The sequence below is a fragment of the Rhinatrema bivittatum genome, chromosome 7 (genome assembly GCF_901001135.1).
Source record: "Rhinatrema bivittatum chromosome 7, aRhiBiv1.1, whole genome shotgun sequence".
In the NCBI taxonomy this organism is placed as follows: domain Eukaryota; kingdom Metazoa; phylum Chordata; class Amphibia; order Gymnophiona; family Rhinatrematidae; genus Rhinatrema; species Rhinatrema bivittatum.
The window spans coordinates 190,669,868-190,696,803 of NC_042621.1; the positions used below are offsets into that span (position 1 = coordinate 190,669,868).

The following is a 26,936-nucleotide window of genomic DNA, read 5'->3' on the forward strand; positions in this document are numbered from 1 at the left end:
CTGGGTTTCAAGTTCCAAGGACAATTCTACTTCGACAAGTGCATGCCTATGGGGTGCTCAGTTTCATGCACCTACTTCGAGGTGCTCAGCACATTTCTTCATTGGGTGACGGCGGAGAAGGCAGGTTTGGACAACATCATACATTACCTCGATGACTTTTTGTTCGTCGGCCCGGAAGGGACCGGTGCAGCGACTCGCCTACTGAGGATCTTCCAAGAAGTGGCAAGGGATTTCGGTGTCCCTTTAGTGATGGACAAGACCAAAGGGCCAGGGACGAACATGTGTTTTTTGGGCATTGAACTGGATTCAGAAAAAATGATATCCAGGCTTCCAGAATACAAGATACAGAAACTGCGGAACCTCGTCGACAACGCAATGCGGGCGAAAAAACTAATGCTGCAGGAGGTACAATTGATAGTGGATGCTTTTAACTTTGCTTGTAGGGTGATTCCAATGGGCAGAGTTTTCTTGAGGAGACTAGCGGCCGCGACCACATCAGTATGGAAACCACATCACTACATAAGGATAACAAAAGCAATAAGACTACCTAGCGATATGAAAAAGTTTCCTGAAGGACTTCAACGGAATATCCATATGGCAAGAGCCCCCGATGTCGAATCGTGACCTGGACATACAATCTGATGCCTCGGGGGAGGGGGGGATTTGGAGTGTATTGCCAAGGTGCATGGGCGGCTGCCCGATGGCCGAAGGCATGGGTGCAAGAAGGTACAACTCGCAATATAACATTCCTGGAGTTATTCCCAATTTGGGTTGCATTGGTCATATGGGGACCTAGATTACAAAACAAACACATAATTTTCTGGAGCGACAATCAAGCCATAGTATACGTCATCAACAGGCAGACAGCGAAATGCCCAAAGGTTGCGAACCTATTGAGGCAAATAATACTGAGCAGCTTGCGCTTAAACACTACCATTCGAGCGCAGCATGTACCTGGAATTAGTAATGGCATTGCAGATGCGCTATCACGTGCAAAATGGTCTCTCTTTCGCAAACAGGTGCCCAACGCAGAGGAGGAGGGGACTCCGGTACCGGAACACTTATGGGCAATTGGACTGCAACCACCCTAGACTTGCTATGGAGATCGGTGGCGCTTGCTACATGGGGTGTGTATTCCAGAGGATACGAGAAAGTGCAAGCCTTCCTCAATCAGCACGGTTGGGAAAACGGTCCGGTGCCAGAGGACTTAGTAGTGGACTACATCGCTTGGGCCAAGGAGTCTGGACTGTCGAGGGGCATCGTGGTGAAGCAGCTGGCAGGACTGGCCTTCTTCACAAATGCTCAAGGATGGGGGCGATCCCACCAAGGGATTTCTGGTTAAAAGACTAATGAAGGGTTGGGGAAGGCAGTTAGGATACAGGAAAGACGGGAGACACCCAGTTACTCACGAGTTATTAGCTCAGATATGGTATGCGTTGCGGGAGATTTGTGACTCGCAATTTGAAACGCAGTTATTTCAGCAGGCATTTTCACTGGCGTTTTTTTGGGCCCTGCGCATAGGCGAACTAGTGGCAGCATCTAGGGAGGATTCGGGTGACACGGGGGATGCTACTGAGGAATGTACAGATATTGGGAAACACACTCAGAATATTGATACCTTGGTCTAAGACAGACCAATCAGGAAAAGGGGCTGCAGTGACATTAACCAGGTTAGACAATCAAGTCACCTGCCCGCTGGCTAATTTAGAAGCGTTTTTGGCAGTCCGCCCTAAAAAGGGGAGCCATTTGTTAGTACATAACAACTGGGTCCCTTTGACAAGGTATCAATTTTCGGCGGTATTTAAGCGTGCGTTAACCAAGGTGGGGCGGAACGCAGAAAACTTTGGGACCCACTCCTTTCGGATAGGGGCAGTGACAAGCGCCGCGCAGGCAGGTCTGGCTACGGAGACCATTCAGCAAATAGGAAGGTGGCGTTCATTAGCCGTTAACGCGTACGTGAGACTGGACAGAGTTAGCTCACAGGGTTTGGATAACTAACAGGAATTGTTCTTAATTGCAGAATCATCCACTAAGCCGAAAAAGGTTTGGATCGTGGGGCATTCCTTCGTGCATTGGGCAGCGCAGAGGGCGCAACAGCGCAAGCACGGCGTGCATCTCGGTTTGGCCCCGCGGGGAGTGCAGGTTACATGGATGGGAAAGCGAGGGATGCGGTGGCGGCAACTACTGCCTATGCTTCATGTCAGGAGGGAAGAATTGGCAGCCCCAGACATGTTAATAGTGCACCTGGGAGGCAACGATTTGGGCACATGGACTTGCAGGCAGCTGTTGCAGGAGGCAAAAAGGGACATGCGCGAGTTGCAGACATTGTTCCCAGGTGTGGTATTATGTTGGTCAGACATTATCCCCCGGATAAAATTCGCGAAGACCAAGTTATGGGGAAGGTGTCGCAAGAAGCTCAATAGGCAGTTGGGGGCCTGGTTGGGGTGCCTAGGGGGTTATCAGATACGCCATCAGTGGGCGGATGAGCAGTGCGAGGACTTCTATTGGGACGATAAGATACACCTTTCAGACATCGGGTACGATTTGTTTATTAATGACATAATCGAAGCAATAGAGGCACAGGTAGAGAAGCACCGGGGCCGCAGCTAAAAACACTGTTTATGGTTGGGGGGCTCTGAGCAAGTGTAGACACTGCTCGGGGGCCGGTAGCAGGTACCCGGGCCAATAGGACTTAGGGTAAAGGGATCAGCCGCGGGCTGACAAACAGATTGCCGGAAGGAAAGGGGGACCACGCCCGGAGGCAGGGCCCCCCTGCTTACTACGCGGCAGGGGGCCGGTGAACGGAAGTCGCCTTGCTTGGAATGCGGCAGGCGGCGCGGGGTGGGCGTGGTCCCAGAAGAACGCATGGCGATAGATATATATATACCGATGTATTGGCCCAGGGTGGTGGGTTGTTATGACTTACATTGTGTGCTGTTATATATATATATATATATATATATATATATATATATATATATATATATATATATATATATATATATGGTTAAATAAAAGCTGCGGCCAGTTTTACCCAAGATACGTTTTGCGTGGTTATTCAAGCACAGCAGGTGGGCGAGCGCCCGGGGACGAAAGGAAGTCACGAGTCCCAGAGTCAAAGGCTTTTTCCCCGTTCATGAGGCATTTTCCAGCCTGCCTATGGGGCCCGTAAGCTAATTTTCAAAAGTCACTTTCTCCCAGAGTTTCTTTGAAAATCTATGGGCCCAAAAAACAGAGAGGAAGGCGGTCTAGGAAAGCTGTGAGGAACAGAAAACAGAGTAGCCGAAGGTCCTTCAAAAAATGCTTTATTGATTGCCCAATCAATAAAGCATTTTTTGAAGGACCTTCGGCTACTTTTTTTTTTTTTTTTGAAAATCTTTGGGCCCCCAGGGTACAAAAATACCCGTAGGGTTTGCAGGTGCAGACTACCCCCATTAGGACGTAGATACAGGAGTTAAAAATAAACTCCCTGCACATACTAGCTCCATCACCTGTGCCGCAGATGGCATTTGCACTGGAAGGGGGTGGGAAGAAGAATTTTCTCATGAATAGACATCCGTTTACCAGAAAAATCTTCTGAAAATTTCTCTCCTTGTGTATGGGGTGGGATGAGGTTCATATTTGGAAAACTATTTTAAAATGACAATTAATTTTACAGTGTTAATAGTATAGGTCTCCCCTCCATTTCTGATGTGGATGTGGACATGACTGCAACTCGCGTCACATCACAGTCACAGTAAAAGTAAAGGTGGAAACTGCAAGTTGGCCAGAGGTCGGGCATTCACAATAGCTATAAAGCCCTGTTCAGTTTTAAAAAGTGTGAGGTTTATATTGCAAGGACAGGGTTTTCAGGCAATCATCCATTATTCCTAGCTTGATGAACACAAGTCTGTTGATTAGTGCGGAAGACCTCTTTATTTAAGTCTACTGCACTAACCGAGAGGAGAAGAGAAGGGAAGGCTCGCAAACCAAGCACACTACATGGCATGCAGCTTAGTTTATAAAAACTCCCTGCCACTGGTATTTGTTCAGAGAAGCCAAACATCCGGCATTTCATAATGACAGACAACACTTCTTGAGCTTTGAACTTTCATAATGGCTTAAGGTGTACAATACCTTTACAGCCCCTCCCGACGCAGCCCCTCGAGCAAAACACAGACCATGTCAGGGACTGACTTTTCTTTTAAGTTGTACTATGGGCTGAAGCCTCGCATAAACAAGCCTGAATTTTGAAATTACTATCTTGTGGACTATTTGGACAGTATCTTTAAAGTTCTGCACACATTAATTCCTGTGATTCCTTGTGGTACACCTTATATCTGTTATAACCTCTATGTGGATTAATTCAGTTTTAGAAAGGTAAAAGGAGACACTGAGCATGCTGTGCTCTAACTTTCAGCTTCTGGAGCTGATTCACCTGCAGATGTCTTTTTTGTTAGCATCTTCACTGGACCTAGCATGCTACAAGATTTAGTAAAATATATCCTTTATATATGAGTCACTTACTTTTTTATTTATTTATTTATTTATTTATTTATATAATTCTCTCTTTATTAAACAATTCAATATTTTAACATAAATCATGTCTCATTATATAATATAAGCAATCTAGTGTGAAGTTTACATGATCCCAAGAAAAATATAATAACTAATAAGAAACTTTACTCAACTCACAAAAACCATATAATTAGGGAGCCCTTTAAGGAAAAACTTAAAGTTAATGCAATTTAATCACAAAAAAGGTAGTTATCTTAATTTTCTTTCAGGCCTTACTCAGCTAGTGTTTTTTGACCCAAATTTACCTTAGCTTTATCTCTTAGGAAAATTTCAAGGTGGGATGGCTCAGAAAAAATAAACTTCTTGCCTTGAAAATTAATAAAACATCTGCAGGGAAATTTCAAATAAAAAGTAGCCCCAATCTCCAGGGTCTTATTTTTCAAGGCTAAGAATTGTCTTCTACGAGCCTGTGTAGGCTTAGAAACATCAGGAAATACAAATACTTTCTAGCCACAGAAAAGTAGATCCTTATTTTTGAATTTTTCAAAGACATATTCCTTCTCCTTTTCTAAAGAAAAAGAGACAAACAATGTTGCTCTTCTATTTATAATATTCTCCTCTTCCCTACCTGTGATGTTATTAGGCTGGGAAGAGAAATAAAAGATTTTTGATATAGATGGAATTTCATTTTCTTCATATGCTAAATTTCCCCGCAAAAATTTCACAAACATTTCTAGTAGAGATAACAATTTTGTTAATGGGAAGTTAACAAATCTTAAATTCTTATCAAATTTTCAACATTTTCTAGCTCTGTATGTAACATCAAACTATCAGTTATGCATACTGTCAGCATTCTGAACATTCTGTATTTTCTTAGGCAAAGTTTTAACAAAGAATTCCATCTCAGTCAATCTTCTTCCCTGATCTTGAATAGATAGTCTGTTGTCATTTACTAAAGAAGAAATAGAGGTATTCACTTGTGATAGATTTGAGTCTAATTTAACCAGCATTCTCCATAAGTCTCCAAGTGTAACATTGGATGCATCTACAGTGTCCACCTGAGAGCATCCAATGGTAACAGCGGTGGTTCCATTTTCTGCCTCTTGAGGTTGTACACTGAAGCAGGATGTTATAGCAAAGTCCACCGGTGGAGAATTTAACTCTCGAACACTTACGTTTGCTGAGTCATTTCCAGAGGAACCTCCCCTCACTGTTGCACCTGGAGGTTGAGGAGGTGTTGGGCCGTTGCCCGGACTCAACAAGACATCTGATATGTCTTGAATGCAGTCCACGCGTGGTGTTTCAAACCTATTAATATGGGTATCCATCGGGCCAATCCTATAGGAGGCAGGGGATGAAGTAATGATCCTAGCCTTTCTTTTCCAACCCATAAATCAAAAAGGCAAATTCTACAAATGTATCAAATTCGGTCAAAGGTGGTCTAAGCCGCGCAGCTTAGGCAGCACGCCAGCAGTAGCAGTGCGCCGCTCAGCTGCGGGATTTAAAGGTCCTGCGGACCCTGGGTGATGACGTCGGCTCAGTCTTGGGACTCAGCTGGATCTTATTATCGGGTCTCATCAAGTTCACTGGTTCCCAGGTAGATTGATGTAACCTCCTCTCCTCCACCTCAGGGCCCCCCACTTACTTTTTTTTTTTTAAAAATAAAATAATACTCTACTTTTTTTTTATCTGGAAGATTTTTCTTGTTCCTTTGGTTTTCTGGGTCAGCTAGAAGTAGAGGAGTATCCTTGTGATTAATCCAGCAGGCTGTGAACCAGGGAAGCTAGAGTTCAAATCCCACAGCGACAATTCTTGGCCAGAGACCTGCATTCATCTGCCCTAAATCCAGCCAGTAGGTGTCACTGTTACACAATGACTATGACACCCAGCTCCCCTGGGGCTCTGAATGCTTCCTGTGCAGCATCCCAAGCCCTGGAAGACCTGACCCAAGAATTGAACTCAGGTCCATGCACATGGCACCATCATTGAGCTATTTAAAGTCAACACAGCATTCACCCTTGTTTTAAACGTGGTTCATATCCTCAAAAACGTTTGCAGACAGTGACAGTTTAAATACATTAAACAAATCAATCAAATAGCTGCCATGAGGACCTTCATAACGCCCGTACCTGCAACAGACTTTCAGCACGAAATGCCCGCGTCATCTTTAATCATGGGTCCATTATTTTCGCATGGAAAACATCGTAGAAACATAGAAACATAGAAATGACGGCAGAAGAAGACCAATCGGTCCATCCAGTCTGCCCAGCAAGCTTCACACTTCTTTTTTCTCATACTTATCTGTTTCTCTTGGCTCTTAGTAACCTTAGGTTCTATTTCCTTGGAAGCAATGGCAGCAGCAGCAGCAAACACTCACGATGCACCGACATATTGTCATGTTTCGCGGAGGGCTGAATTAGGGGCGCACATAGAAACTGTGCCCATGGCTTTATGAGACAAAAAAATCTGTGGTCTGTCATTAGAAAGTGCCGGATGTTTGTCCTCCTCTGAACAAATACCAGTGGCAGGGAGTATTTATAAACTAAGCTGCATGCCATGTAGTGTGCTTGGTTTGCGAGCCTTCCCTTCTCTTCTCCTCTCGGTTAGTGCAGTAGACTTAAATAAAGAGGTCTTCCGCACTAATCAACAGACTTGTGTTGGTCAAGCTAGGAATAATGGAAGATTGCCTGAAAACCCTGTCCTTGCAATATAAACCTCACACTTTTTAAAACTGTACAGGGCTTTATAGCTATTGTGAATGCCCGACCTCTGGCCAGCTTGCAGTTTGCACCTTCACTTTTACTGTGACTGTGATGTGGCACATGTGACTGTCACTGTGATGTGGATGTCCACATCCACATCAGAAATGGAGGGGAGACATGAAGATATGTCGGGTGCATCTTGAGTGTTAGCTGCTTCCAAGGCTTCCAATGAACAAAAGGCAAGTAATTCATTTTATTTGCATTAAATTAAGAATAAAAAACATTAAAAAATTGAAGAAGAGATGTTTTCCGTGCGAAAATAATGGACCCATGATTAAAGATTACCCGGGCATTTCGTGCTGAAAGTCTGTTGCAGGTACGGGTGTTATGAAGGTCCTCATGGCAGCTATTTTATTGATTTGTTTAATGTTATTTAAACTGTCACTGACTGCAAAAGATTTTGAAGATATGAACCATGTTTAAAACAAGGGTGAATGCTGTGTTGACGTTTGAATACCTAATAACTGCTTTCCTATTTGACCCTCTTTCTACTTTAGGATTTGCCGTCATTGAGCTATCTGTAATGTTAAGAAATTATATTTTTGCAACTGCTTTGACAAACAAAAATAAACAATGAAAAAATTTAAATATGAAATTTTTATTTAAAAAAAAATCCTGGTAAAATAAAAGACTAAAACAGGATTTTAGGTGTGGGACTCGTTCCTTTGGAGCACACAGTGTTTCCTCTACCCCAAGCAAGTGATAAATGAACCCATATCCTCAACCATTAACTGCTGCTTTCAAACACTTGGTATTCAACAACGGTGATGAATGCAATGCTTTCCTTTTGTTTTATCTTTCATGATTTGCAAGGAGTTGAATTAGCACAAGTTTGAAGCAGTAATGCCAATGGTCAAGGCTTCAGCGGCTGGCTACTGGGTTTCACACATCTTTCACACTCATTATAATTGAATCATCTTTTTAAAATCCATCTAAAAGCAAAGCATGTAATAAAACCCTTGCATTCACTTACCTCCTGCTTGGATGAGGAATAGCTTGGCAGCATGCAGGATGAAACTGTTAAGGAATAGGAAATTTAAATATCAATAGGTGAACAGGGAGCTGTGATTGTCCAGGGAGAGCGGGAGAAAAAGGACCTGGGATGAGGCACATTATTATTATTATAATTTTTTAAAAACTGGGATGTTGTCCTGGGGATAGAGGTTAAAAATCACAAAAAAAGTCTAGCAAGAATTGTCTATTGTCACTGATGCTACCACGATCCTCATCCTCTTACTACAAAAATTCCAAACCTTGTCTAATTCTATTTATGGGTTTTAGATTGTCCAATTTATTTAAAAATATTGCTGGTACACTCACAGCTAAGTGAGGATCTCAATCGTACAGGTAATTAATTTCCTTGGATCTGTGAAGAGACTATCCTTGGTACATAATGTGCAAAATCCGCTTAACTGTAACAACACCGAAAAATACATGCACAGATATATGTGACGCATGATAACAAACACTTTCAAGGGGCTGAATTAGCACAAGTTTGAAGCTTGCAAGCAGTGTGCCAATCGTCTATGTATATCTTTCATATACATACATTTTTTTTTAAATGCACCACCCTTCCAACTCTTCCCCTTCCACCCTCTCCCTGAACAGTCACATTCACTTCAAACCTGTTCACCTACTGATATTTAAACTTAGTTTTAATTCAAAAATAAATGGAAGTGGTTGACAGTTTAGCACAGCATACAGTCTTACATCTGACGAAGCGGACTCTGCCCTTGAAAGCTCATGCTTCAATAAAGTGGTTAGTCTGTAAGGTGCCCCCTCCCCCCGACTCCTGTCAGTCTTGCAGGTAATCAGTATTGTTTGCACAATGAAAATAAAATCATAAATGCATAATCTAACAATCGGCCTAAAATTAAAAAATGTACAATTCTAAGGGGATAGCTCCTGCTATGTCTAACAGGTAACTCCTGAAGGGTCTGGATGCTACCCAGCCATTTTGGGCAATGTAGAGAGCCGTGCTGGTGTTAGCGTGGGTTTTTTAAAGCAGGTTTTTTAGCACCTGAGACAGGGCAGGAATTAAGGGTAAGCGCCTGCTGGAGGTCGCACAATTAAGCTGCAGAAGCCAGAAGAGAGATTGGAGAGGGAACAGGCACATGTCAGAAATACTGAATGCTTTTCTAGCCCCTTCCAATTCTCTGCTGCATTTTCCTCACTGAGTAGCATGGCTCCCATGTAGTCGATGACAGATCATGAAGGGGTTAGGCACTGCTCTATCCATCCTCAGACACACTTCCAGACCCACTAACTCACTACTATCTTATGAAAGGGGAAGGCTTTCAACCAAGAATCAATCACGGGTCACCACATTAATGCGGGTTTATGTGCGATTTATTGCATAGGGCCTTCGGCGTGCATTTTAGCGCACATATCTGCATGGATATTTGTTTTGTGCAGACGTTCTGCATGTAGCTCATTTGCACGTTGTCCCCTTATTACATCCCTCAGATGCGCCTGCTTTTGCAGTGTGCACTAAAAAAAGCCCATACGCACAGACAACTAGTGCCGATTTCACCGCGCATCTTATTACATCGGCCCCTTAGTGAGCAACAATTCAAAATGTTGACTAGAAAATGCTATAAAACTACCCCCTTTATCAGCAAATACAATTTCAGCCTGACACAGTACTAGCTATGCATAAGAAAGGCTTCTACATAGTTTTCAGGCTTTGAGTTAAATGGCTTAATCTACAAATGAAAGTGATGAAATCAAGTAATACATTTTGATGCAGACTGATGCGTTTGTGACTCATAAAAATATAGAGGATTCTAAGAATAATGCAGCTCTTAAAAATCCAATAAATCTCCTTAAACTCCCCAAATTCAGTAACAAAAGTTGCAAGAATTTTGAGCACTTTTTACCTTTTACATATCAAATTTTAGTGGCACCTGGTGCTGTCATGGGAGTTCCTGATGATATGTTGTGGAGTAGATCTCTTGAAGCCTTCTTTTTAAAACTTTTCAAGTTGGAGTAACAAAGTGAAGCTGATTGTCTTTCCTTCCGTGGTCAGTGTTTCCTAACAGTGACTCTGATGGACACGCTTTGTGGAGGTTTTTGGTCACGTGTGTTACATATACTGTTATATACTTGGTGAGGAGCTACTTCTCACGAAATCTGCAGGGAGTATCCCCTGCTGCCTTTACATAATAATACACGCCATGGCAGGTCAGTCGAGGGCATTCATAGCAAAGGCAACTCCAGAATACCAGAAAAGCTTATGTAAGAATGTAGAAAGCAGCAAAAGCTTGTTTGCTGAGGGTGCTGTTCATGCACTGGTGTACAAGAGCAGGTTTATGGTCACTTATTAAGTTCTGTGAAGGACATTTTACTGCTGTTATAGCTGTTTATATATATTACTGTTGCCTATCTTTAAAGTGTTTTCAGAAGAATAAAACCTTGTGCCTTGCCAAAAACCTTTCATATGAAAGGTAAAAAAAAAAAGGAAGAAGAGCAACTAGGTGAGCTATTTATATATTTGACTTTTTAAATTCTGCCTTTCCAACAGAAGCTCAAGGTAGATTACAACGAAATTAGAATGCAAACATTCAAAATGAAATTACAAATAAATTACATACATAAACCATAAAACATGAAACAATAAAAAAAAGTAATCAAAAATTCCAAAAAGAATAAAAACCTAACCTTCTAAATTCCTAAAAATTAGAAACAATAAGACGGTAACTTTCAAATGGCTGCGTGGACGTACATGTACATTCTTATACCGGCTCACACCCAGAGTCATGGCCATTTTATAACATACACACGTATATGCAAGTATGATATAAAATCGGCTGTACGCGTGTATGTGTGCGCAACTTTATATGTTATCCAAAAACCAGAGGTCCTATAACAATTGCATTACTTTCCAAAAATTTATTAAATCTATTTTGTCACATAATAACCTTCTCTAATACATAGAAACTCCTATCTAGACAGTGTATATATTAAAACATATGGGATATGTGAATGATGTGAGTATGTGTGGGTAGTGTGGTTGCAGGGTAATGAATGGTTGTTTATGTTTTAATATATACACTGTCTAGATAGGAGTTTCTATGTATTAGAGAAGGTTATTATGTGACAAAATAGATTTAATAAATTTTTGGAAAGTAATGCAATTGTTATAGGACCTCTGGTTTTTGGATAACATATGATACAGACAGAGGCACTGCACTGTTTGAGTTTACCTGTTGACGCAACTTTATATGGACACGCGCATGTGTGTGCAAATGCTGGCTCTACCATGCAAGTGGGGGGATTTTATTAGATACGCATGGCGACACAATTACCAGTTTCCCCAGTCCATTTCTAGTTCGCCCAGGTAAAGGATAGGACTCCCTAAACACCCCTAGTTAATATGCCTCCCTGTTACCCTTTTAGCCCCACCCCTTAAAAGCGTACTAACTAGCCTTGTTTTTTTTCTTCCCTTACTTACACGCCATCCATAGCAGAAGTAAAGGTACGTGGTAGGGGACCATGGCACGCACTCGAGCTCGTAAATATTGATGCACACATTTCATATAACATATCCGGACCTGCCATCCCCTGCCCAGATCCCGTTTTTTTGCCTTTCCCATTTGTGCGTGTACTGGGAGATATGCGTGCACTCTGGTGCCTCTCAAAATCTGTGCGGCGTGTCCCGGCTCGAGATCCTCGCATATCTCTCGGCTTTGGTGCATGCAGGGCTTTCAAAATTTGCCTTTAATATTCTACAGAAACGCACTCTAAAAGAAAGTAGCATGTTGTGCATTGAGATTAAACGAGTAGCTCAGCAAAACCATTTAAAGGCTAAAGGTAAATCACCAGGCTTTTACTATTTTGAAAAATAGTAAAATGTCAGAAGTCAAGCGAAGGCTGCTAGGTGAAAAATTCCAAATGAAAGAGGCAAGCGCTGGAAAAACCTGTTCTTGGGAAGCCTCCTGAGAATACCGTAAGACCCTTGAAGTCACATTCTTTGAGAGTTTCTCCTTCAAGTATGGAGGGCCCAAGTCATTCATTGATTAAAATACTAATGTTAAGAATACCAATAGTACCAATTATTACTTTAACTTTGACTTTTGTTTACACTGGGCACCGTTTATGTCTACGTATAGCAGTTTAAGGGCCCTGCTTGCTAAGCATTGTTTTCCACAGACACAAAATGAGAGGAAACCTTTAGTGAATAGGCCCGTTTGTTTGATATAGGCTCTGTGGTGTTTTATGTTGTTTGTTTTTATTATTATGACGGCTGTTCCTGTATGCCACCTTGAACTGTGGAAAGGGTCGGGATGCAAATTTTTAAAACAGATCAACAAACTTAAACTGGGCCCTAAATTGCACAGAAAGCCAATGAAAATCTCTAAGGATTGGAATGATACGATCATTCCACCTACTTCCAGAGAGAAGATGGGTGGCTGAATTCTGAATCAGCTGAGTTGTATGCACTTTTTGCTGAGAAAATCCCACCATTAGGTAAATGCAATAGTCTAGCCTTAAAGTAATAAGGATGTGAATCATTCTGGCAAGGTCAATGTTGCCAGAAAGGTTGTAATTGTCTGTCAGTGATTCTTGACCGGTGTGTTGCGACACACCAAGGTGTTGTCAAGCACCGGCAGGTTTGTTGCGTTCTACTCGCAGCCTGCAGGGTCAAGATCAGAGCCCTGGCCGCTGGCGGAGACCAGGCCAGCGGGGCTGAAGATCAGTGCGCTACCACCACCAGAGACCAGGCCGCTGGGCTGAAGATCGATGCGCAGGCTGCCGCCGGAGACCAGGCTGGCGGGGCCCAAAGATTGGAGCACTGCCGCTGCCAGAGACCAGCCCGACAGGGGGCTGAAGACTGGGCTGTTTGGCTGGGGGTCATTGTGTGTGTGTGTGTGTGTGTGTGTGTGTGTGTGGTGTGTATTTGAAATGGGGAGGGTGCTTGTATGTGTGTGGTGTGTACGTGAGGGGAAGGGTGCTTCTGTGTGTATGCATGTGAGGGGGATGGTGCTTCAGTCTGTGTGTGTGTGAAAGAGAGAAAGAGAGCATTTGTGTGATTGAAAGCCTGTGTGTGTGTGTGTGTGAGAGAGCATGTGTGTGATTGAAAGCCTGTGTGTGAGAGAGAACATGTATGTGTGATTGAAAGCTTGTGTGTGAGAGAGAACATGTGTGTGTGTGTGTGATTGAAAGCCTGTGTGTAAGTGAGTATTGTATGATTGAGAGAGACTGGTCAGAGAGGTGACGTGTGTATGTGTGAGAATGACCAATCAGGGAGGTGACTGGTGTGTGTGAAAGATAGAAACTGGTCCTGAGGGTGTGACTGATGTGTGTATGAGTGTGTGAGAGACAGAGACTGTCCTCATGGCCCTCTTCCCTAAGGAAAACGCGCGGCCAACCCCCCCCTCGAAACTAATAGCGCTCATCACATGCAAATGCATGTTGATAAGCCTATTAGTTATACCCACGGGATACTTGGACACATATTTTATTTTCAGAAATTAATGCCTGCCCAAAGGCAGACGTTAATCAGGGACAACACCGGGAAAGGTGTACAGAAAAGCAGAAAAAACTGCTTTTCTGTACACCCTCCGACTTAATATTATTTATTTATTTATTTTTAGGTTTTTATATACCGGTGTTCCTGTATTAAAATACAGATCACATCGGTTTACATTGAAACATAAAATTACGCCAAGAGGCGGTACATATAACAAGGTTATAGAACTTGGAAACAGGGAAAACTAGATTCAAAAAATTAACATTGAGGAAATTGTAAAGTTTCTTTGAGTATCCAAATCATAAAATAATATCATGGTGAAATTAAGTTGGAGGTCCCAAAAAAAAATAAAAATCTGCCCGCAGCCTGTGGGTTGGAAAACAGACGCTCAATTTTGCCAGCGTCTGTTTTCTGAACCCATGGCTGTCAGTGGGTTCGCAACAGACACCAGTAAAATTAAGTGTTGGTTGTCAGACCCACTGACAGCCGCTGCTTCCGCCACTCACTTCTCCGATTTGTCGGAGAGTCTCTTGTCGGAGAGTCTCTTGTCGGATAGTCTCTTTATAGTCCATACTCTTAATATCTGGCAACAGACCATTCGTTATCTACACTTGGATGCTGAGCCCCTCTCCCGTCTTGCCCCTATTTATGGGAATGCCTTGGTCTCTGGCCATACGTTCTCACCTGTTTTTAAAGAATGGAGAGAGAATGGTCTTTGTCATTTGATCCAACTATGGGATGATGGGAGATTCCAAACATTTGAGGATTTGAGTTTTGAATATGGCCTCCCTGCTTCTTCATATGCTAATTATCTCCAGCTTTGCGTTGCTCTTTCCTCTTTCTTCGATTAGCAGGCTCAACTCCCAGAACCTACCGGCTTATGTACTTATTTATTTGATCCTGATGCCTTTGTAAAGGGAGTTTCACTTCTATACAGGGGTATCCTTCAGGGGAGGGCTGGTACTATGACCTCTCAGGCTCTACTCGATAGTTGGAATCATGACTTGGGTACCTCCTACACAGCCCAAACTTAGAAGTGGATTTGGACTAATGCTCACCACAGTTCTATTTGTCAGTGCCGCACAGAGTTAATGGTCTGTTTGTTACACAGAACATACCGCACTCCAGTTTACTTTGCAGCTATATACCCTTCTTGTAGCTCACAGTGCTGGTGGGGCTGTGGTGAACGAGGCACTTACATGCATATGTGGTGGTTCTGTATTAGGGTCCAATTCTTTTGGAGGAAAGTTGCGGGTAAACTTGCTGATATCATCAACTTCCTGTTCATCTATCCCCTAGATTAGGCCTGCTAGGAAATGGGATAATTCTCTCGTACCTTGGAAACATAAATGTTTAGTGGGTCATCTCTTGCTAGCTGCCCGGTTTACTATAGCTACCTTTTGGAAACGTACTCCCTGCTTTGATTACTGGAAGGAGCAGGTTCGTACTATTGCAGACCTAGAAAACCTCAGATATAGTCTTAGATATGAACTGTCTAAATATACTATAATTTGGGGACCTTACTATGAGCATATAGAAGCACACCCCTCTGTGGTCTAGTCCTTTCAGATCATTTATACTGTCATTTGTGTTGGATTATTTAAGCTTTTGTTTTTAAAGGCAGCTTGGTTCACATTGCTATATGTTATTTTGTTTTCTATTATTTTGACATGGCTACAATGCTGGGTTCTGTATTAGGAGTCATCACCCAAGAAAAGGACCTTGGAGTCCTTGTGGACATCACATTGAAATTCTCAGCTTGGTGTATGTGATGGCCAAACAAAGCAAATAGAATGTTAGAATGATTCAAAAAGGAATTGAGAATAAAATGGAGGATATCATCTTACCTCTATATTGAAGCATGCTAAGACCACATTGATTATTTTTGGCAGTTCTGGTCACTCCATCTCAAGAAAGACATAGCAGGAGAAGTGAGGGGTGAAGACTATCAGATCAGTGCAACAGAGCTGAGCAGAGCAATGGATGTCAGGTACAAAGGAGTTCTTAGAGCCATTGACTAAGAAATTCTGAGATAAAATCAAATGGGATCCTGAGAGAGTGCATTTATGAATGTACAGATTGAAGATATGAGTATGGATTCATCTGCTAAGAAATGTACTTGAAGAAGTTGAATTTTATTTATTTAAAAATCATGGGGCCGAGTGCACTGTATAACCTGCAGTTGGATGCGGGTTGTATAAAAGTGCTAACTAATCCCTTTATGCAATAAGGGGATTAGCGCCTCCACAACGCGCGTCCAATGCGGAGTGAAACTAATAGCGCTCATCACATGCAAATGCATGTGAATGAGCCTATTAGTTATTCACTTCAAATGCAAAAATAAATGCGCGTTGTGAAGGCTCAACGTCCATGAGGCCTCTCTTCTGTCTTCTGTCCTGAGCCGCCACCAGTTGCCAAGGTCCCTGGAGTTCGTCAGGCTCACGTAACTCCCTGGGTCTGTGCCTCCGCTGGCCCTGGTCTTTGCTGGGCTGCTAGGTTCCCTTTGGGCAGGGTTGGGGATAAGCAGCCCCCCCAAGCCCCAAAGACAACACAGAGAGAGAGCTAGTTCCTTCCAAGCAGTTTATAAAGTAACAACTGGATACATTACATGAGGGTTGCCCCCTCCAGCCCCCCGGTACTCTTACAAGCAGTGCGATTACAGAGTAACCTTTTACCTCTTATGCTCAGCGCTATTACAAGGCCCCATCACAACAGGCCCCTTTAGAGCCCTCCTCCCGGGCTTCCCCTTTAGGCTAAAGAGTATACTTCACTACAGATAGATTACTCCGTATCCATATACGAACTGGAGGACTCCTCTCCCCCTGAACCTACCTCCATCTCTTCCCCTTCTGACTTCGAAGAGCTGGGCTTTTGTGGCCAGTTCCACCAAGGGGGCACGCCCTCTTCCTCCACTTCCATGGACTCATCGGTGTCTACCTCATTAAGCTCTATGCCTGCCACCTGTTCGCCTTCAGGCTCTCCTCCCAGGTCTGGTGGTGTTTCAGGGAACCTGGGATTCGTAGTTCTTCTCCTCCTCCCCGATTTGTTTGTTCTGGGTTGAAATATGGCCCCCCTGCTATCTGGCTCTGGTATTCTTGTTGCTCTTATGGTAGCTTGTCAGCTCCTGCCTGCGGCCGGGCTCCGCTACATCACAGCGTCTAAGATGCACATTTTTGCTCTCAGAAATTAATGCTTGCCCGGAGAAGGGGGTTAATTGCTGACCGCTCCTAAACGTAGTACAGAAAAGCAGAAAAAACTGTTTTTCTGTACAGCCTCCTACTTAATATCGTTGCGATATTAAGTAGGAGGAACCAATCTTTAAAAAAAATAATTTAAAAAGAAAAAAAAAAAAGCGCCGGCAGTTGGGTGCAGGAAACCAACGTTCAATTGACAAGCATCAGTTTCCTGAACCCGTGACTGTGAAACAGACACCCATACATTCAGCGTCCGTTTTCCTAACCAGCGCACATCCATGGGTTAGGAAAACAGATCTGATAAATTCAGCGGCCATTTTCTGAACCTGACTGCCGGCACCTGTAAGGAGTAAATAAATCAATATTAAAGTGTCGGGCACTTATTCATTTATTTACTCCTTCACTTATTACCCATTGGTCTTTTTCGCTGAACACTCAGCACCCGCTTTCAACACACCTTTTTTTGCATCAACCCCCATGTGTCTAATTGCCACTCCAAAGATCTTGGCAATTTACAGAATAAAACATATATAAAAACTTACATTTATTGAGTTGGGAAGACTGACAGTCTGCATTTCCAAAGGCCTAGAAGTATACCTTCTCCCCTGTTCAGGAATGAACCTGGAGTTGAGAAGAGAATGCTAAGTTTCAGCACCAAAGATCTCTGTCTTGTAAGGAAGACACGGACTACACTTCTGTAGTGCAAAATTATCTCTCAACTGTTTCTTTCACCTTTTGCATAGCATGTTCTTTCAAATGCGTGTGCTTCACTGATTGTATCTCTTTCTTGTGAAACCTGTTTTCTTGATTTTATTTCTTCTGGCCAAATACAACCCATAATAGTTAACTTCTCCCTCCCTCCCTTCCCCCTCCTCTTTGTATCTATTCACAGCTATAAACATGCTCAGGATCTCCTACTGTGTGGGAAATGAAAAAGAATTAAGAGAACAATGAGACACCCCTAGTTGGCATAGCTATATTAATCAGAGGGTCCTGCTTGCTATCACTCCCATCTCGGATCTCTTTTAATTGTAACCCCAGCTAGGGTACATAAAATAAAATCCAGGTGCTGAGGTGATTCCCTGGTGCTGGTCAGTGGATTATAAAAAGTGGTTGAGTAGATGGTGTAGTGCAGCAAGTGCAGCAGGGTTTCTTTGTTGGACAGGGCAATGTCTCCATTCTGAGGATGAACAGACAACTCCCTCCAAAGGGCTTGGCTTCTGTTGGCTAACCCCCATATATGGATATTTCCCCCTTGGTGAAGCCGTACCCTGATGATTCCAATAATGCCAAAACTTAAGACAAAACAATAAAAAGGCAGTCTCACACAAGTTCAATCTTCCATAGGTTTCCGCAGTAAGATATAGGCAGACATTAGCAAGAATAAACACTATAGCTGCTCCTCAAACTCAATGCACAATCAAGCTATGGAATTTTTGTCAGAGGATTTGGTCAAGACAAATTATATTTATTTGCTTATATTCTGTTTTTTTCATGTACTTCAAAGCAGATTACACCAAAATCACAAAGGATCAGCAGTGGGATTTAAACCCTGGTTTCCCTGGTTTGCAGCCCACTGCTCTAACCACTAATAGCATAGCTGAATTTAAAATGGGTTTGGAGCAGTTCCTGAAAGAAAAGTCAATAAACAATTATTAGCCAGGAAGACTTTGGAAGAGTCACCACTTACTCCTGGGAGTGGGCAATGAGAAATGGATCTACTCTTTATGATCTGCTGGGTGCTTCCTAGAAATCCAGATAGGCTACTGTTGATAGGTCTAAGCGGTTTACATAAATAACATACATAATCATAAGTAAAAATATAAAAACAATATTTTAACTTGAAGTTCAAAACAAAAAAAGAGTTTAAAATGACAAACTATAACATAATACAGCATAGAGGTGTAGGAAGAGAGTGCCTTCAAGCCTGATGATTGGTAAATATGGATGAGTATAGATATGTTTTTACAGCCTTTTTGAATTCCTTTGCATTTATTAGGAGTTGGATCAAGTTTGTATTGAGTTCTATAATATGGGGCCTGCTACAGAGAAGGCGCGTTTTCTGGTTAAGTCTAGCCTAGCTGTCCTAATGTTTGGAAACTGCAAGTAGTTTTTATCTATTGACTGCAGATGACATGGGGGTAGATATAAACATAAAGAGGAGCATAATCAAATTGTTGATGGGTTGTATATTAAGTTGTGGATAATAGAGAATACCTTATATTGAATGCGCTGTCGTATTGGGAGCCAATGAAGCAGTTGAAGAATAGGAGTGATGGGTTCCCGAGGTTTGTATTGGTGAGGAGACGAGCGGCAGCATTCTGGGCTAATTGAAGGGGGCGTAAAGTGGAGTCTGGGAGGCCTAAATACAGTGAATTGCAGTAATCTAATCCGGTTAATATTAAGGCTTGTAGTACAGAATGGAAGTCCTTGGGATATAGGAAGGGTTTTAGTCTTTTTAGCAAATGTATTTTGTAAAAAGAGCTTTTTATTACTGATGAGATATTAGTAGACATTGATAAGTTGGAATCCAAGATAATACCTAGGTTATGTGCCTGTCTTGAAATGGGAATGGTGACATTTTCAAATATAAATTCTGAGCCGGGGGGCACATGAAAAGTTGGGAATGGTGGATAGGTATATTATTTCAGTTTTGGCAGCATTTAATTTGAGCTGGTTATGGGAAAGCCATGTATTTATTGTTTTAAGTTATAAGTTCATTAAAGATAGCATTTTGGACCAGGAAGAAGTATATGGGAGAGTAAATTGAATGTCATCAGCATATATTTTGAAATTTATACAAAGACCAGAAAGTAGGTGACAGAGTGGTAGCAAATAAATGTTAAAATAGCTGATAGGGCCAAGCCTTGAGGGATACCTGAGTTAGTGTAGTACCAGTAAGAGTGACAATACCCAAGGTTTACCTGTTGAGGACAGTGGGATAGGAATGATTTGAGCCATTTGAGAACAGTACCATTAATACCAATATGTTGAAGACTGGCATAAAGAATTTCATGATTTAGGGTGTTGAATGCTGCAGAGATATTGAGGAGGTTTAAAATGTAATCTACATAAGAATCGAAGCCTCGGATTATGGAGTCAAAAGATGAGAGTAGAAGGGATTCTGTACTATGTCCTTTATGAAAACCGTGTTGATTTGCGTGAAGAATATTGTTATCATCTATATAATCACTTAACTGGTGAAGGACTATGGATTCAATCATTTTTTGCTAGAGTAGTTAAAGATGCAATTGGACAGTAATTTAAAGATCCATAGGATCTATTGATTTCTTTTTGGGAATGGGGAGAATGGAGGTTTGTTTTAAGGTATTTGGAAAAGTGCCAGAAGTTAGAGAAAAGTTGACTAATTGAGCTAGTAAGGGAAGAAAAAATTCTCGAGTCTCCTTTAATAATTTTCCTGAGCAGGGATTGTATGGACTATTGGATATCTTCATTTTTGTAAGGATATGGGCTACAGTAGAAGAGCCTATGGTGGTTAAATCGGACCAGGAGTTTACAGCTGGGGGAAGGTTGACTATGGGAATAGGCTAATGATTAAATTTTGAGGAAAGGTTGGCAATTTTATCTTTGAAATATGAGGCAATATTATTGCAAATGGAATCGGAAATGTGGTTGGAAGTTTCATTTTTTACAATGGTTAGTGATTTTACGACATTGAATAAAGCATTAAGGTTACCACTGGCTACTTGTATTTTGTTGGCACAGAATAATTTTTTAGCATGATTAATTTCCTTTTTATATTTGTGCAAAGGAGAGGGTTTCTTCTCCAACGTCTTTCAAGGCGACGTAATTTAAGCTTCAGATTACATAGCAACGGAAAAAACCATAGGGCACTTGGACTGAAGCGAACTGTACATAGCTTTTTGGGACTATGGTGTCCCATAGTGATTTCATTCCTCAATTATGGGATTAATATCTGGTGGTAGTATCCGTATTGAAGATTGTGGAGATTTGGGAAAGGAGAAGATTAAGAAACAATTCTGGATCTACTTTTTTTCTTTTATACATTTTCTTGGGAGCATTAAATGATTGAAAATCTTTGAGTTTAAGTTTTCCAGTTACGAGAATTGCAAAGTGTTCTGACCAGGGAACAATGGGCCAGATTTTAAAAGGGTTACGCGCATAAGTTATGGGCATAACCCTTAAAAAAAAACCCTGCACGTGCTGAGCCTATTTTGCATAGGCTCGACGGCATGCACAAGCCCTGGGACGCGCGTAAGTCCCGGGGCTTGCAAAAAGGGGCGGTCGGGGGCATGGCCATGGGGCGTGGCCAGGGGGCGTGGTGTCAGCTTCGGGGGTGTGGGTTGGTCCGGGGGTGTGGCCGAGTGCCCTGACACAGCGGCCTGTGTCGGGGCCTGCTGGGCCAGCAGACAGCCGGCGTGTGTAAGTTACGACTGCCCGGAGGCAGGCGTAACTTCGCTGATAAGGGTTAGTAGGGGGATTTAGGTAGGGCTGGGGTTGGATTAGATAGGGGAAGGGAGGGGAAGGTGGGGGGAGGCGGAAGGAAAGTTCCCTCCGAGGCCGCTCCAATTTCACATGCTAAGGGCAAAGGGCTATCGGCGCCATTTTGATTAGTGGCAGCCGACGGCCCGAGAGCGGGAGAACGCTCCCGGGACCCCTGCTGGATCACCAGGTACTTTAAAAATTTGGGGGGGGGGGGGATGCGAAAGAATTAAATTTAAAGGGTTGGGGTGGTTTTTTTTTTTCGGCACGACACAGCCAATTAAAACGGGTAAGAATCGCGGGAACGAAGATTTCCCGTTGTTTTTACCTGAACTCGATACCGAGTCCGGTACCTATCCACATCCCTAATGGCTACTATTTGAAATAGGAGAAAGTATATTGGAATCGAGATACGTATGTACAAAGATAGTTTGTTTGATTATTATTTTGGGTACATTCAGGCACTCTATTGTTATATTCTATTTGATTTTTTTAGAATAGTGCAAATAATTGGTATTAAGGCCCCTGAAGAAGGTTCACGAAACATGCGCTGTGTCAGGCCGTGCATCAGTGCCATATGTGAAGAGAAACAATAAGTGTCTTTTGCTCTTTGGGCCAGATTTTCAAACTGTAACCAGCCTTACGTGCTCCGGGCCTATTTTAAAAAGGTCTGGTGGTACGCGTAAAGCCCCAGGACGCGTTTAAGTCCCGTGGCTTTACAAAAGGGGTGGGGTAGGGTGGGGGCATGGCCAGAGGCCTCTGCACGGCCACTGGGCCGGGGATCGTGCACCGGCAGTTGGTCTGAAGTAAGTTTGGAGATAAAAAAAGAAGTTGAAAAAGGTAGGTTCCCTTCCTCCAGTTCACGCTTACCTGCACTCTGTTCCTGTATTCTGATTTCACCCATACCTGCACTCAGTTCCAGTGTAACAGTTCACGTTTACCTGCATTCACGTCATATGTACCCACATTCTGTTCCAGTTTTTCCTGAAGTTCACCCTTATCACTACGCACCCAGCTCCAGAACTCCTCAGCCTGCACCCAGTTCCAGTGACTCCTTCTCAGCCTCAGCAGAACAGCTGCAATTGCTCCTGTCCTCCTGTCCTGTGTCACTCCTGAAGGTGGTGTTCACCATACCAGGCTACAGCCCAAATCCATAACAGGATGCTGAAGCCATTCACCTCCAGATGTAGGGACAGGAGTCCGCACCAGTTTGGTGAGTCAACTTTTTATTCTGCTCTGTACAACATTTCTGATACTCGGCAATATTTTACCTGCACTCGTTGTCAAACCTTGAATTACCCACATTACCAAGACTGTCTAGCCTGTCAGTTTTCAGATCAGGAATCCTTGGCATGCAGTTGGTGTGAGAAGAAAAATGTTTCAGTATACCAAGAATGCTTGAACTGTAACACTCCTAAACCAGAATGGTCGAAATGTCCCTGTATCTCTAGCCTACTACCCCCAGACAAAGCTTGCCCCGTTGCACAGCTACCAGACCAGCTGTTCTACAAGAAATATCAGCCTGTTTAATTAACCTGTGTTCTGTGTCTAGCCAGGCGAACTAATTACAACTGGCACTGCCTTGGTAAAAAATCTCAGTACACCTTCTCAGGGCACCTTAGAGAAAACCTCTCAGAAAAAATTAAAATCTCTACCAGAAAGGCCTGGCACTCATCTGCAGGTCAATACAGTAAAGTGCGGCAGCAGTTACCCTGCTTCTAACCCGCCTTCTACTCACAATTTGGCCACGTTAGTCCAACCCGCGATACACTATCCCCTTTAACCCATTCTTACCGCCTCTTTAAATCGAGTAACCCCTTCCGCCCGCGGCATGTATATGAGATGTAAACGATCGGATTAGGTATTCCGCCCCATTCAGTAACGTGCACCCCGACTATCGCCTTTTTAACCTGCAGTTTAGCCGCGCATTTAACCTGCTAATTTACCACTTACCCCTACCCCTGCGTTAGAGGCAGGGGTAAGGGTAGACGGCAAACTTTCCCCCAAAAGAAAACCTAAAAACCTAAAATCCCCTCCTCCCGAAGTGACTGGACATGTAAAATATGTAAAACCTAAAATCCCCTGGCAGTGAAGCGTACGCCGTGACGTCATGCACTTCGCTGGCTAGAGCGCCCAAATTGACGGGCGCTCAAGCCAATGAAAGCACATGAACGCGCATGCGTGACATCACGGCGTACGTCACGCACGCCCATCCATGTGCTTTCATTGGCTTGAGCGCCCGTGCACTACGGGCGTGCGTTCGTCCGTCTTCGCCGGCAGGGGCCGCTGGAAGCCGCTTTCGCCACCGGCTGCCCCCGCCGGCTGCCCCCTCCGAAGGACGGCAGAGAAGGCTGAAAGGGCTGAAAAAGAAACAAAAAGTAAATTGGTTACACTTATTCACATATTTTACATGTCGAGTCGCTTCGGGAGGAGGGGGTTTTAGGTTTTTGGGTTTTACATATTTTACATGTCGAGTCGCTTCGGGAGGAGGGGATTTTAGGTTTTTAGGTTTTACATATTTTACATGCCGAGTCGCTTTGGGAGGAGGGGATTTTAGGTTTTTAGGTTTTCTTTGCTTACAGTTGGGATCCACTTCCTGGTACCTGTCATTTCAAATGTCATTTGAAATGACAGGTACCAGCGCACCCAGGATACTGTATAGGTGCTGTATAAAGCGCCTATACAGTAAAATGGGTTGTGCGAGCCTAACGCTTCACGGCCGCTTCTTGGACGCGGCTTGCATTTGCAAGCTATTTAAATACAGGTGAGCCGGACTGTGCATGCGGCAAACGCGGGTGCGCCCGGCACTAACGCAACTCTTCCTACCGCTCCTTACTGTATCGGCCTGCTGGTCAGTAATGTTCCTGTGACTTCCTTGCTCTGTCCTCAAAAACAAGGTTCTCTAGAGCAGAGAACACTAATTAAGCCAAGCAGAACTCTGCCTTTCAGAGCTGCAGGTCAGTCATAGATGACGAGCTGCTTCCCAAGACGTTCCAGACCTGCCTGTGCTTTTGCTAATCTGCAACCCCACACACATCAGAACCAGGGACCTGTGGTCAGAGGATTGGCAGCTTGTCTCTACCCACCAATTGCTCTGTAGCCAGGTCTATACACTCTTCTCAGTCAAACATGGCCAGTTCAGTCATGGAAAATCCTACACCTTGTGACCAGTCAACAGCAGGCTCCTACATCCAGCAAGCTGATCTTGCACGAGATGCCCGCAAACGGCACCATGACCAGCAGGAGGCGCTTGCATTCAGCAAATTCTTCCAGCAGATAGCATTTGCTCCCAGCCAGTCCATTCTACAGGGGGTATTTATTTCCAGCCAGCCAGTCCTGAAAGGGACATCTTCTCCAGTTGCACCGCGCAACCCCAGGAGGTTCTGAGCTTGCCTCTCAGTGGCCTCAGCAATTCCAGGAGAGGCTCAACCCAGCCTCTCAGCGGCCCTAGCAGTTAAGAACATAAGAACATAAAAAGGGGCTTAAACCAGTCACACCACCCCAGAGGAAGTCTAGACAACTTCACCCTGCAAGAGGCACTTGCTTCCAAGTCTATTTAATGAATGAAATCCATCCTCGCCAGCCCATAGCATCCTCCGACAGCCAGTACCCCCTGCAGAGATGGGATCCAGGAGGAGGAGGAAATCTTAAACTGAGGGGTATTGTTACGATTCTGGCTGCTGTGCAGCCTCCTCACCACCAAAGGCCCCCCCCATGAGTCCTCTCCCCTGGCTGGCTCGACCTTCCTTGCCTGCCTGTCCCATATCCAGAACTCACTATTTAACCCCACCTAGCCCATGCCTCAGTGCTTTGGCATTGAGTTCCTTTGGGATCCCTGCTCTAGCCATCTGTTCCTTGCCTTGCCTTGCCTTGCGAGCCTTTGGACATCCTGCTTTCCTGCCTTGCCTTGCTCTGTGGCCTATGGGCCTCCTGGTCCTTTGTTGATCTTGCTCTGTGGTCTACAGGCATTCTAGTTCTTGCTTGTCTTCTTGTCCCCTCTCTCCCTGAACCCCCTTGCAGCTGTACTATTACTCTACTTCTTGCCTCTGCTTCCCCTTGGACTTCTTTGCCTTGCTGCCTTCAGGCATTCTGTGTTTCATGTTCAGTGTAGTCCCTGTCCTGGTTTGTCCAGTCCTGTCATTGTCTGTCTTCTTTGCTCTGGTTCCCCTCCTCTAGTTCACGCTTACGTGCATCCAGTCTCACGCTTACCTGTATGCTGTTCCTGTATTCTGATTTCACCCATACCTGCACTCAGTTCCAGTGTAACAGTTCACGCTTACTTACCTGCATTCACATCCATGCATACCCACATTCTGTTCCAATGTTTCCTTACCACCACACACCCAGCTCCAGAGACGACTCCTCAACCTGCACCCAGCTCCAGAGACTCTACCCAGCCTCACCAGATTATCTGCAATTGCTCATGTCCTCCTGTCCTGTGTCACACCTGAAGATGATGTTCACCACACCAGGCTACAGCCCCAAAACATAACAGTATGCTTTTTGGGGTTTCTTGTTCATTTTTTGTCTGCACATGTCTATTTCTAATTGTGGTTCCTTATTCTGATTTCGGTGAGGGTCTGTCCATGTTCTGTGCATGAAACTGGAATTTTTAATTGTGCCTGCACTTGCGTGCGGATGTTATAAAATACATCAATCGTGTGTAAGTTTGAACCTAATTTTAAGAGGTTACTCAAGCACATCTAGCCTGTGTGTGTCTTCCATAAGACTGTTTCGGCTTTTATGTGTGTGTCAGTGAATTTTAAAATGTGCTCATGCGAAGCACATTCCCAATTTTCCAATTAGTCCACCAGTTTTTCCAGTTAATAGCGAGGTCTTTCAGACCCGTCTGCAAGCTGCCCAATTGACCTGAACCCCTCACCATGTTCTAGAAGCCTTAAAACCCGAAAGAACATAGTAACATAACATAAAAATGATGGCAGCAAAGAACCAAAATGGTCCATCCAGTCTGCCCAGCAAGATTCTTATGGTGGTATCTGCTGCGCCGTGCAGGTTACTCCATGTTGCTCTTAAGGGTAGCAATTGCTGCTCTGTGCGTTATCCCCAAGCCTTATGATAATTAACCTTAAAAATGTACTGCTACCAACATTTTTACTGGGTGATGAGCCTTCTTGAAAATTCAAGCAGCACTGACTGATATGCTTTGCTTATTGACTTGGCCGTAGAAACAGTCCTGTATTTTTTTCCCCTTATGTCTGCACTTCAGTTCCCCAGATCGTAAAAGTTGGGGTCCTCGTTGGTTGCTGTCTGAATCCAATTCCCCTTTTCCCCTTGACGTTGAAGCAGAGAGCAATGTTGGAGTTGCATCAAAAGTATCAAGGCTTATTGGTTAAGGGTAGTAATAGCCATACCAGCAAGTTACCCCCAGGCTCTCTGTTCTTTATTTCCATCCTCCAGCCTTTAGGGATCCAAAGTGTTTATCACATGCCCCTTTTAATTCTTTCACTGTTTTCGTCTTCACCACCTCCTCTGGAAGGGCAATCCTGGCATCCACCACCTTCTCCATGAAGAAATATTTTCTGACAT

General features: G+C 43.6%; 1 protein-coding gene across 2 annotated transcripts in view; it reads right to left on the reverse strand.

Moving 5' to 3' along the window:
- Positions 1–17,626, reverse strand: part of LOC115095664 (ATP-binding cassette sub-family G member 2-like) — an 88,073-nt gene extending 70,447 nt beyond the window's left edge. The window contains exons 1-2 of one of the 2 annotated variants that reach the window (XM_029609681.1): positions 17,468–17,626; positions 8,233–8,276 (exon numbers count right to left, since the gene is read on the reverse strand). The gene's annotated coding sequence lies outside the window, so the exon portion shown is untranslated. Of the gene's footprint in view, positions 1–8,232; positions 8,277–10,138; positions 10,323–17,467 lie in introns of those variants that run through there. The other variant, XM_029609682.1, reaches the window with a different exon arrangement.
- Between the last annotated feature and the right edge of the window lie 9,310 nt (positions 17,627–26,936).